The 13,712-nt window shown below is 48.4% G+C and overlaps 1 protein-coding gene and 1 non-coding gene across 2 annotated transcripts in view; both read left to right on the forward strand.

The window, feature by feature from the left end:
* LOC144480731 (uncharacterized) overlaps positions 1-13,712 on the forward strand; it is a 40,238-nt gene that overhangs the window by 4,281 nt on the left and 22,245 nt on the right. The gene's annotated exons all lie outside the window — the stretch shown is intronic.
* trnae-cuc (transfer RNA glutamic acid (anticodon CUC)) lies at positions 5,314-5,385 on the forward strand. The gene has a single exon. It is a non-coding gene; the product is annotated as a tRNA-Glu (tRNA).

A 13,712-nucleotide genomic window follows, 5' to 3' on the forward strand; every position in this document is an offset into this window, starting at 1 on the left:
TGTAGTGAAGTGGTTGTCACATTTGCCTGACACGCGAAAGGTCCCTGGGTCAGAACCGGGCAGAAATGTTAATTTGGTCATTCCAGCATCTGAAAGTGGGAAGGGGGAGGAAGGTGAGCTGTTGCCTGCCTGCCTGCTGTCATCTGGCCTGCCTGCCTGTCGTCTGGCCTGCCTGCCGTCTGGCCTGCCTGCCTGCCGTCTGGCCTGCCTGCCTGCCTGTTTTCTGGCCGGCCTGCCTGCCGTCTGGCCTGCCTGCCTGCCTGCCGTCTGGCCTACCTGCCTGCCGTCCGTCCATCCACTGGAGGGTGCTCTTTCCCTGGAGGGAGAGAGGACACGGAGTGACTTTCTTTCTTTTTTCTTTCCATCTATGGGAGGGAGGACTGCATGTTTCAACATCTAGGGACTGAGTGGTTGGGCTGGTGCCCTCATCATCAGAAGGTCGGTGCCTGAAAGGGATGGGGGGGTGAAGTAAATTCAGACTGTTTTTTCCATCTGCAGTGGGGGGGGGGGGGGGGGGAGGGGAGGGGGGGTGAAGACACCCCGGACTTGAACTGTTTGCGCCCGAAAGGGCTGGAGGAGTAAAGTCCCCCACCCACTGCTGCTGCCCCCAACACCGGCACCCCCTCCCCTCTTTCCCCCTGACTGGGGCACCGGCCCCCCTCCGTGCCTTGTCCCTCGTCCTCCCTCCTGCTCCTCCGACCTCCTCTCTCCTCTCCGGGGAGAGAGCACCTAGACCCCCATCCACCTACCCTACCCTCCCTTATTTTTCCCTCCCCTTATACACCCTGCCGTGCTTCTGGGCAGTCTCGGGGTGGGCATAGCACTCCCTTGATTACTATGGAGGCATCGCCAGCGTCGTCGATGGCAGAGCCTTCTCGGCCCACCTATGCGGGCGTGGCGGCTACCAGAACCCCCGCCGCTCCTTTTTCGTTGCTCACGCGGCAGCTCGGGGTTAAGTGCTACGCCCACCCCGACATGTCCATCGAGGCCTGTGTCAAGGCAATGGCTGGGGTTGTCGGCCCCTGAGCCATTGTCGCGGCCTCTAAGATGTACGGCCGGGCCGTATTCTTTTTGAAGGCCGAGCGGGCGGTCCACCTCGCCCTGGAGAGGGGGGTCATGGTGGGTGGGGCGTTCCTGGCGGTGGATACATTGGAGGCCACCGCCCATAAGATCATCATCTCGAACGTCCCGCCTTTTCTACCCGGTGAGCTCCTCCTCCCCCACCTCCATCCACTGGGGGAGGTCAGGTCCGGGGTGGTGCCGATCCCGCTTGACCTTTGGGACCCCTCCCTCCGCCATGTCTACTCCTTTTTGTCCATTTCTCCATTTGTCTGCCTGACCCGGGAGGAGGTCCTGGAGGGAGGGTTTAGTATCCGTTCCACCCGGCCGATTACAACCCGGAGTTCTTTTTCAGTATGTCGGGGGACTGGGGCGACACCCCAATGTTCGTGTCCCCGTGCGGCGGTGGCGAGGAAATGGTCCACTCGTCCTCTCCGTCCCGACCTTGGACGCTGGACATCCCCGACCTTAATCCGGAGGTTGTACCGGACCTGGGGGGTGTCCAAGCGTCTGGGGCGGAGCGGGGGACTGAGTCGCCGCTGCACGCGGGCCTGCAAACCGGGGAAGCTGAGCCCGGGGGAACCCCTCCTCCGCCGATCCTGGGGGTGGGATCGGGGAGGGGTTGGGACGAGTTGGCGGCTCCGTGCCGCCCGCCGTACGTCCTGCGGCGGGGGACTCGGAGTCGAGGGGTGACTGCGCTGAGGAGGTCAGCGGCTCGGTGGTGGGCACGGGGGCACTTTTGGAGTCTGCCCAGAGCGAGGCGGGGGACTCCCTCGTGCCTCCCACCGAGTCGTCCCTCGTGCGGATTCACTGTCTGGAACATGGTCGCCTCACGACGCTGCTCCCCAACCCCCACCCACCCTCACCCCCCCCAACCCCATCCCCCGCACCCCCCCAATCCCCCAACCCCCCCCAACCCCATCCCACCCCCACCCCTCCCCACGCTCCCACCCCCCCCCCCACCCACCCCAAACCCCTCCCACCTTCTTCACCACTGTCCATCTTGTGACCTCACTTTCAAGGAGCTCTGAACATGTACCTCTCGACCTCTTTGTTCTGTAACTCTCCTCAACGCCCTACCATTAACTGAGTAAGTGCTGCCCTGATTCATAGAACATAGAACATTACAGCGCAGTACAGGCCCTTCAGCCCTCGATGTTGCGCCGACCAGTGAAACCAATCTAAAGCCCATCTAACCTACACTATTCCAATATCATCCATATGTTTATCCAATGACCATTTAAATACCCTTAATGTTGGCAAGTCCACTCCTGCTGCAGGCAGGGCATTCCACGCCCTTACTACTCTCTGAGTGAAGAATCTACCTCTGACATCTGTCCTATATCTATCACCCCTCAATTTAAAGCTATGTCCCCTCGTGCTAGCTATCACCATCCGAGGAAAAAGGCTCTCACTATCCACCCTATCTCATCCTCTGATCATCTTGTATGCCTCTATTAAGTCACCTCTTAACCTTCTTCTCTCTAACGAAAACAACCTCAAGTCTCTCAGCCTTTCCTCATAAAACCTTCCCACCATACCAGGCAACATCCTAGTAAATCTCCTCTGCACCCTTTCCAATGCTTCCACATCCTTCCTATAATGCAACATAGACGGGGAAACAAAACGATCAATGATTCTCTCTCCCCCAGTTCCACAGTGAGTGGGACAGGGACAAGCAGCAGGATCTTACCACGCACTCTCCAATCACCCATCCGCTGCCAGCAGAAAGCGGCAACTGCAGCTTCAATCAGCGGCTTACTGCCCATCCCTGGGACACAGGATACTCCAAACGGGGTGAAACATAACAATGCACCGACCAAACGCTCATCAAAAAGTTGATCGATTATAGTGCGTTCACTGAATATTCAAACAGCATTTACACAATACCCGAGTAAGTCACAAACAATATTTTTAACAACTTTCCAAAACTTTTCAGTCATAAATTCGTTCATTTGACTGAAAAGCTGAGTGTTGTGAATCTGGAAATGAGCACTGTGGGATTTCTGTTACCCAGTGAATTGTTTTCCATTGTTTGTCCGTCAGATTTGCAATTCCATTTGTGTTGTACATTGAAGAGAATCTCATTTCAAAATGATGAGAAAACCAGGAAAATATTAAATACTGGAAGAAATCCTGAGGGAAATGGGTCACAATGTTGGGAGGCGGTGCAGCTGTGAATGATGTTATTTGTGATTGAGTGGAAAGTATTATATCCTGCGGGATTCTGAGGGATCAACATAACCAAAGAGACTTATATAGAATTGTAAACGCTGCGGTCATGCTGTAGTTCTGGAACAGGTTTTGCAGAAATAGAAGTTGGGTCATTGGCACCCTGGTTTAGAATATCTTTAGCAGCTGTTTTGTCAGTCTCTGTGGCGCAATTAGTCAGCGCGTTCAGCTGTTAACTGAAAAGTTGGTAGTTTAAGACCACAGCAAGAGTTTGAACAACACCAGGTTAAAGTCCAACAGGTTTATTTGGTAGCTAATACCATTAGCTTTCGGAGCGCTGCTCCTTCGTCAGATGGAGTGGAAATGTGCTCTCAAGCTAATGGTATTTGCGACCAAATAAACCTGTTGGACTTTAACCTGGTGTTGTTAAAACTCTTGCTGTGTTCACCCCAGTCCAATGCCGGCATCTCCACATCAGTTTAAGACACTCAGAGACGTAGTTTTCACTGTTTTGACCCCATCAGCATTCATAGGCAAACAGTTGCGGGTTGGCAATGGGCCCGGAGGTGTCATGAAATATATAAGAACAAAAGACCAAAGAAAATTACAGCTCAGGAACAGGCCCTTCGGCCCTCCAAGCCTGCATCGACCATGCTGCCCGACTGAACTAAAACCCCTTACCCTTCCGGGGACCACATCCCCCTATTCCCATCCTATTCATGTATTTGTCCAGACGCCCCTTAAAACTCACCATCGTATCTGTTTCCACTGCATCTCCCGATGAGTTCCAGGCACCCACCACCGTCTGTGTAAATAACGTGTCTCGTACATCTATATATCCATCAAGTGTTACCGGATGGAATGTTATCCGGTGTTATCAACATTCTTTAATGCATATTGATTTCAAACAAATTACACGTAATTTAAATTTGCTTCCATTATCCCATTAAACTTAACAATTAGAATCAAAACATTATTTAAGCTTATTCATTTATTATTCATTATTAGTTTCACAAATAGCCTTACATTAACACTGCAATGAAGTTACTGCGAAAGTCTTAGATTCCACAGCCAGGGAAAATAATGTCTTCCCCAATCAAATTCATAGAATGGTAGATTCCCTGCAGCACAGAAGGAGGCCATTCGGTACACCGAGCCTGCACCAACAACAATCCCACCTCCGTCAAATCCCTGCAACACCACGTATTTAACCTGCTAACCCCTCTGACACTGAGGGGCATTTTAGCATGGCCAATCACTGAATCCACACATCTTTGGACTGTGGGTGGAAAGCGGAACAACTGGAAGGAAAGCCGTGCAGACAAGGGGCGAACGTGCAAACTCCACACAGAGAGTCACCTGAGGCCGGAAATGAACCGGTGTCCCTGACGCTGTGAGGCAGCAGTGCTAAACCCTGAACAACTGTAGCAATACTTCAAAAACTTCAAAACTTAACTCCGTGTTGAAGGCTGGAAGGAGAGCGTGACAGTGGGTAATTGGCAGTGTGCACATTCCTGCAATCAGTTACTGGGAGGATCAGGAAGATGAGATATCTCGATCTCTTTATACTGTCATCTCTAAACTCCATCTCCTCTCAGTACCGTGTGTCTTACATTCCCTGCCCCTGCTTTCCAGGTATAGCTCGGGCTCACTACTTGTCTCTGTCTGCATTAAGCAGCTAATTGACCCTGGGAGCTGGACGGTCAGAGGAAGCTGGAGAACAGAAACGGGAAGAGAAGCGGCATGATAGTGTTTCGTAAATGACTTGTATCACTTGCTCTCCGTGATGAACGCCTACCGTGTGTTACCTTGTAAGTTTCACAGGAGCCACAGTGATGGAGTTGGTGGGTTTTGGAAATTGAAAGTGTCACATGGCAGCTTGCGGGACTATTTCACCTCACTGTCGATTTCATGTTCCAACTAACAGAATTCGCTGTTTTCATTGGCTGAAGCAGTCACTTGTGTTCGAACTAAACATTAAACTTTGAAGGAGAAACATGCTCTGGTGAATATATGTCCAACATAAAATAAAAGGCAGGTGGTCCATGTATAAATTAGTGTTTTAAAAAATTTGTACCAACTTCCCTGATGGTCTAGTGGTTAGGATTCGGCGCTCTCACCGCCGCGGCCCGGGTTCGATTCCCGGTCAGGGAATGTCGATTTATTGCTATACCCTGAACATCAATCCCGCGTTACTTCCGGGTCAGCACCAGTTCTATCGCAATTAGTATCAGGGAGGTTTCCTCCTTTGTGTCTGAATTGGAAATGTCACATGTCAAGAATTTTTTAAAAAGCGATGGACTGGAAAGCGCTGACGATAGAGATGGTGATGCGGGGTAGAATTTGGCTGATAATCGGGTGGATTTCATTGTTTCCACTGACACAAAGGTCTTGCAGATCAGGGTCCAAATCTCGGGCTCAGTGACAAGAAAATCTTTAACTGAATTAAACAGCAAACTTTCTGACCTCCAGTGAAGTGGAGGCAGTTTTCACTCAGAAACCAGTAACGGTGAGATTAACGGCGCGGGATGGAGAAGGACTCAGTTTGAGTGGTGAGACTGCGGGTGGAATGGCGAGCTGGAGTTCAGCCAGAAATGCGGCAAAGTTTAAAAACAATCGCGCTCAACGTGGGGCTGGAACCCACGGTCCATTAACGGTGATAAATTCATGTTGTTCAGCAGAATTACCACAACGTGATTTAATCACAGGTTGATACTAACACTGCCCTTTGAACGCAGCGAGCTGCAGTAAAATTGAATGCAGTAGAAAGGAGGACACGTTGGGACAGTTGTTAGAACTGATGCCTCACAGCGCCAGTGACTAAGGTTCAATTTCTCGGGTTACTGTATATGCGGAGTTTTCACGTTCTTCCCCTGTCTGCGTGGGTTTCCTCCTGGTGATCCGGTTTCCTTTTCAAAGATGTGTGGGTTAGGCTGATTGTCATGATGTGGAGATGCCGGCGTTGGACTGGGGTAAACACAGTAAGGAGTTTAACAACACCAGGTTAAAGTCCAACAGGTTTATTTGGCAGCAAAAGCCACAAGATTTCGGAGCCTTAAGCTCCTTCTTCAGGTGAGTGGGAATTCTGTTCACAAACAGGGCAGAGAAAGACACAAACTCAATTTACAGAATAATGGTTGGAATGCGAATACTTACAGCTAATCAAGTCTTAAAGGTACAAACAATGTGAGTGGAGAGAGCATTAAGACAGGTTAAAGAGATGTGTATTGTCTCCAGACAGGACAGCCAGTGAAATTCTGCAAGTCCAGGCAAGCTGTGGGGATTACAGATAGTGTGACATGAACCCAATATCCCGGTTGAGGCCGTCCTCATGTCTGCGGAACTTGCCTATCCGTAAAGAGATTAAAAGGGAAGGTCTGTGATAGAGAGTATAACAGGATGGATTAACTGAAACAAGGAGTGATGGACAAGGGCAACATTGGGTGGTTCTCATTATTTTTAAACTTTGCTGCTTTCCTGGGTGAACTCCAGCTCTCCATTCCTCCGGCAGCGTCACCAATCAAACTGAGTCTTTCTCTATCCCACTTTGTTAATCTCACAGTTACTACTTTCTGAATGAAGATTGCTTGGAATCGGTCTAAGTCAAATAGATAACTGCTAAATTCAGTGAGAAGTTTCTTGTCATTCAGCTGACAGACCCGAATATAAAACAGTGAACATTATCCCCCAGACCCGAATATAAAACAGTGAACATTATCCCCCCCAGACCCGAATATAAAACAGTGAACATTATCCCCCCCCCAGACCCGAATATAAAACAGTGAACATTATCCCCCCCAGACCCGAATATAAAACAGTGAACATTATCCCCCAGACCCGAATATAAAACAGTGAACATTATCCCCCAGACCCGAATATAAAACAGTGAACATTATCCCCCCCACACCCGAATATAAAACAGTGAACATTATCCCCCCCAGACCCGAATATAAAACAGTGAACATTATCCCCCCCAGACCCGAATATAAAACAGTGAACATTATCCCCCCCAGACCCGAATATAAAACAGTGAACATTATCCCCCCCAGACCCGAATATAAAACAGTGAACATTATCCCCCAGACCCGAATATAAAACAGTGAACATTATCCCCCCCAGACCCGAATATAAAACAGTGAACATTATCCCCCCCAGACCCGAATATAAAACAGTGAACATTATCTCCCAGACCCGAATATAAAACAGTGAACATTATCCCCCCCAGACCCGAATATAAAACAGTGAACATTATCCCCCAGACCCGAATATAAAACAGTGAACATTATCTCCCAGACCCGAATATAAAACAGTGAATATTATCCCCCCCAGACCCGAATGTAAAACAGTGAACATTATCCCCCAGACCCGAATATAAAACAGTGAACATTATCCCCCCCAGACCCGAATATAAAACAGTGAACATTATCCCCCCCAGACCCGAGTATAAAACAGTGAACATTATCCCCCCCAGACCCAAATATAAAACAGTGAATATTATCCCCCCCAGACCCGAATGTAAAACAGTGAACATTATCCCCCAGACCCGAATATAAAACAGTGAACATTATCTCCCAGACCCGAATATAAAACAGTGAATATTATCCCCCAGACCCGAATATAAAACAGTGAACATTATCCCCCAGACCCGAATATTAAACAGTGAACATTATCCCCAGACCCGAATATAAAACAGTGAACATTATCTCCCCCAGACCCGAATATAAAACAGTGAACATTATCCTCCAGACCCGAATATAAAACAGTGAACATTATCCCCCAGACCCGAATATAAAACAGTGAACATTATCTCCCCCAGACCCGAATATAAAACAGTGAACATTATCCCCCCCAGACCCGAATATAAAACAGTGAACATTATTCCCCCCACACTTGAATACAAAATTGTCCTGATGGATTCAGACAGCATTATCACAATAGTCCAAATGTGGTTTTTCCAGGAATAGATTCAGCGGCTGCATCACTGGAGGCCAGAGATACTCTCCTCAAACTCGGCTCATGTGAGGAATCCCTCCAATGAGGCTCAGGAATGCTACAACCAGAGTCATGTGACCACCAAGTGTGTACCTGAACAAACTACCGCAACGTTGAAGATGTGCTTCAGTGTGAAATGATTTGCTTCACCTGTTGCTTCAGATTTGAGAGAAAATGTCCCTTTCTGGGGTAATTTGACCTTGACCCAGGCACTTTTCAGATCTGAAAGTGATGGCCTTTAGCACAATCACAAGGCTGCACAATACAGAGGGAACACTAATCTGTTTCATTCTGCGACTATGTCGTGGTTACATGAGTGATACTTTCCACTAATTAGCTGCCAGCACCAAAAAGCCATGCAGCCTCCCACACAAATGAGCAAGGCTGGGTATGAATATATTTGCCAGTGCAGTGCTGGGTACGAGGCTGTACATCCCAGTGAGTGGCTGATAGAATAAAACAGCATGTTCCTTGATTTGTCAGAATAGGTAGTGATTTTTTCAGCAGGAAACACTCACCAAACCAAAAATACAATGTTTACTGTGAATACAGATTGGGCTGCACTTGCTGAACAATCCTGAGTGTGTCAATAGCCACACTCATAATCAACTGAAGATAATCAGTCGAGTTCATAATACGGCTCAGTTGTAGTTGTGAGAAGCAACTTACATTTATACGCAGCGATCCTTTCCCTGCAAACAAAAGGAGAATTTTCAAGCCTTGCACCTTTTTTGAATTTCCCAGAAGCTTGAGAAACCTACAATCTTCTATTGATTTCTCCATGGTGATGCTTCAAGTCAATGAGGGTCCACCTATTGTGATCATTTGAAATTTGGCATTCTTCTGTTTGTCCTGATGAGTGCATGATGAAGAGATTCAGCAACAGGTCTCTCTTTTCAGCAATATTCAAGTTCAGTTCTAACAAATATCTGTGCATTGTTTTATGTTCCTTGACAATTAAATGTGATCGTGGAAGTGTCACTGTGAATAATGTGCAAGTCAGTAAGAATTGTCAGCATTTTCTAATTGGAAATATTAAGCAGTGGAACCTTTCAGACACTGAATTGTACAGTTTGCACCAAACATCAATTTAAGATTGCAGGAAAAGTTCATAAACTTATGAGAAACAAGTTCCTGTTGAGAGTTCCTGAATTTAAAAAAAATCACAGATGGTGCTTTTAAAAAGGGACACAGCAGCCCTGAAAATCAGTGACATTTCAGAATATTAAACTTCAGCCAGTTGTAGCGATTGTTAATGTCAGCAGAAACAAACCAAATATTGTCAGACTATCAATCCTGGATGTGATTAACAGCAGCAGTAACTGCAAAATCCAACTCCTGCTGACAATTGTGAACTTGCAGATGTGTCAGCAAGTGGGATGACCGAGTGTATCCCTTCCCACACACAGAGCAGGTGAATGGCCTCTCCCCAGTGTGGATGAGCTCATGTAAATGCAGGCTGCCAGACTGAGTGAATCCCTTCCCACACACAGAGCAGGTGAATGGTCTCTCCCCAGTGTGAGTGCGTTGATGAGCAGTGAGGATTGATAACTGCCTGAAACTCTTTCCACAGTATGTGCAAATAAATGGCTTCTCCTCCGTGTGAATTCGCTGATGTGACAGGAGGCCGGATGAATTGGTGAATTCCCTCCCACACGTGGAACAGGTGAACGGCCTTTCCCCAGTGTGAACTCGCTTGTGTGCACTGAGGTTGGATGAAGACCTGAACCTCTTTCCACAGGAAGTGCAGCTGAACGGTCTCTCCTCTGTGTGAACTCGCTGGTGTGACAGCAGGTTAGATGACAGAGTGAATCTCTTACCACACACAGAACAGGTGAATGGCTTCTCTCCTGTGTGAATTCGCTGGTGTGACCAAAGACCAGATGGCCCAGCAAAATCCTTCCCACACAAGGAGCAGGTGAACGATCTCTCCCCAGTGTGAACTCGCTGATGTGCACTGAGGTTGGATGAACATGAGAACCCCTTTCCACAGGTGGAGCAGCTGAACGGCCTCTCCTCAGTGTGAGTTCGCTGGTGTAACAGCAGGTGGGATGAGGTAGTGAATCCTTTCCCACACACAGAACAGATGAATGGCCTCTCTCCAGTGTGACTGTGTCTATGGTTTTCCAGCAAGTATGGATAATTGAATCCTTTACCACAATCCTCACATTTCCACGGTTTGTCCATGGTGCTGGTGTCCTTCTGTCTCTCCAGGTTGGATGATTAGTTGAAGCCTCACCCACATACAGACCATGTGTATGGTTTCTCCCCACTGTGAATGGTGTGATGTATTTCAGGCTATGTAACTGGTTAAAGCTCTATCCACAGTCAGTTCACTGGAGCACTCTCACTTGGGTGTGTGTGTGTGTCTCCGTTCTTTTGCTGTCACATTGAATTTTGAAATGTTCTCCCACTGACAAAACAGGGAATGATTTCTGCCTCCACTTTCAAAAGCAATCATATTTAGGCCAGAATGAATTGAATGGCTCTGTCAGACTTTGATCTGAAGTTTAGTTTGAGTTTCCTGTCTGTGAATCCTCCTCATCAAGTTCCCTGCAAAAAGAGTTTTAAAAAACTAATTCAGAACTGACAATTTCAGTTTCCACAAAACATTTCTCTATCTCATTTATCTTGAGCTGTAATCCCCATCCCACACACTCTCTCTTGTCCCTGAGCTGAAATCAAACACATTGCCTCATCTCCACTCTGAGCCCAGCTCCCTCTCCCTCCAGCTGGATTCAGTCCTCCAGACCATGTACAGACTGAGAGTACAATCAAGGAGTCAATTATTTTCCTTCCAAGTCAGGGGACGTGCAGCCCCACTGACTCTGTTGTTACCACAATGGGCACACGTGCTCTGCTCACCAATGAAACACCGCGGTGACCATTAACATGGGCCTGTTCCGAGGAAAGGCTCCATTTTATTTGTGCCACAACAGCAGGGGAATTACCTCCTGCACAGGCACAAAGGTATCATCAGTCACAGAAAATAATTGCAGCTGGTGTCTCAAACCTCATTTTACCATTTGCTCCCAGACATTCTCAATTCAATTTTGAAATGCAAACTGAAATCTGGCATTGTGGGGTAAATCAAAACACATTTTAATGGTCATTTTCAGAATGACTATTCCCGAGAATTAATTCCCAAGTCAGTAAATTAAAATTCTCATCAGCAATGTAGGCAGCACAGTGGTTAGCACTGCTGCCTCACAGCTCCAGGGACCTGGGTTTGATTCCCAACCTGGGTCGCTGTCCGTGTAGAGTCTGCCTGTTTTCCCCATGTCTGCGTGGGTTTTGTCCAGATGCTCCAGTTTCCTCCCATCGTCCAAAGATGTGCCAGTTAGGTGCATTGGCCATGCTAAATTGCCCCTTAGTGTCCTGGGATGAGTAGGTTAGAGGGATTAGCGGGTTACATATGTGGGGTTACGGGAACAGGGCCGAGGTGGGATTGTTGTCGGTGCAGACTCGACGGGCCGAATAACCTCCTTCAGCAGTGTAGGGATTCTATGAAATACATTGGGAGAATTGCTATTTTAATGGGTATTTTCACAAATGCTATAAAATGATTTTTCAAAACAAATTAATATTTTCTTCAACAGATGCTTAATAAATAAAAAGTATTTTATAAAACAACCACCCAATATGGGGTTCTGGATTCTAACTCAGGGTTTCTGAGCTCCAGGAACCACAAACTGAACCAGCCGGGAATTGTCTCCACAAAACTTCCCCAACTCCCTCCCGGGAAAAAGCTGCAAACCTGGGAGCTGCAGCTTTTTACTGGGGGTGTTGGGGCCTCCAGCGGGTGTTTGTGAATCCTCCCCGCCCACCTCCCAGGGTTTCCTCCCTTCCCAGAGATCAGAGTCCTCATTGATTTGAGGCCAAAGTGTAACCTCTTATTTATTGTCCCCCTCCCCCATCCTCTGATGTGAACCATCCTCCAGTGGCTGAGCCAGGATGGGGCCGTTAACCTGGGCCTGTTCCCGGGAGGGAGGGAGGGAGAAGCCCCGCAGCTGCAAACCAGGGAGCTGACAATGATTCTGAAGGGTTTGCGGATCCACAAAGTGTTTCCAAATCCTCCCAGCCACCGCCTAACGCTGACTCCGCTTCTCCGGGACAAACAAGCGCCAAGGACAGCAATGACACTGCGCATGCTCCACATCACAATGCCCGGGCACTGATTGACGGCAGCTCCTGACCAATAGGAAGAGGGGGCGGGGCTGGAGGACCGAGCGGGAGCGGGCTGGTCCTCCAACCAATTGGAGTGAACGAGGGGCGGGAAGTGCGGGTAATGGCGCCGGACAGACGATTTTAACTCGGAAGCGAGATCAATACCAGGTAGAGGGCGGTGCGCGGGGAGCGATGAATCCAGCGGGTGGGTGGAGAGACTTTGTAAACACGTTGTTCAAATCCAAACCCCGGAAATGAACTTCCCGGTCCCCCCCCCCCTTTGTACCAAATGGAGCGGCAGCTTGTAGTGTTAGACCCGGGCTGACTGCCGCCATTGAGGCTGCATGTGGGAGGCCGGCAGGGATTGTGATCGGAGAGTGAAGCCCTGACGTCACAATGGAATGGGTGAGAGTGTGATGTCACAATGCAATGGGTGAGTGTGACGTCACAATGGAATGGGTGAGAGTGTGTCATCACAATGGAATGGGTGAGGGTGTGACGTCACAATGGAATGGGTGAGGGTGGGATGTCACAATGGAATGGGTGAGAGTGTGACGTCACAATGGAATGGGTGAGTGTGACGTCACAATGGAATGGGTGAGGGTGTGACGTCACAATGGAATGGGTGAGGGTTCCAGATGAGCTGAGACTGGGCTGGAGTCGGGCGATGACACTGACATGTGGCCCGGTGGCACAGTGGTTAGTGCAGCTGCCTAACAGCGCCAGGGACCCGGGTTCAATTCCAGCCTCGGGTCGCTGTCTGTGCAGAGTTTCTACATTCTCCCCGTGTCTGTGTGGGTTTCCTCCGGGTGTTCCGGTTTCCCTCCACAGTCCAAAGATGTGCCGGTTAGACGGATTGGCCATGATAAATTGTCACTTGGTCTCAGGGGGATGAACAGGTAAATATCTGGATAGCGATTGTTGTCAGTGCAGGCTCGATGGGCTGAATGGCCTCCTTCTACACTGTATTTTATTATTCATTTTTATTAATTAATTACTATTAATGCTTCCATGAATGAAGGTGGTCTTGATGATGATGTGGACATGTGGCTGGAAGCTCATCTTGGGATGAACTATTTCACCCTGGTTATGAACAGCCTGGTTCAGCCTCAGACAGTTGCCAGGAGGAGAGATAAAGTTGTTGGCGGGGGAGTGGAGTTTGTAGTGGGGACTGAACACAATGGGTTCAGTCTTCCCAGTATTTATATGAAATAAATTTCTGTTCTTTCAGTACTGGATGTCAGACAAGTCAGGATGGTGTGTGGGTTGGAGAGGAGCTTGGAGCTCATGGTGTTCACAGGGTTTGGAAATTCTGTCAAAGT

Source organism: Mustelus asterias, chromosome 30, assembly GCF_964213995.1.
Source record: "Mustelus asterias chromosome 30, sMusAst1.hap1.1, whole genome shotgun sequence".
NCBI classification, from domain to species: Eukaryota; Metazoa; Chordata; class Chondrichthyes; order Carcharhiniformes; family Triakidae; genus Mustelus; species Mustelus asterias.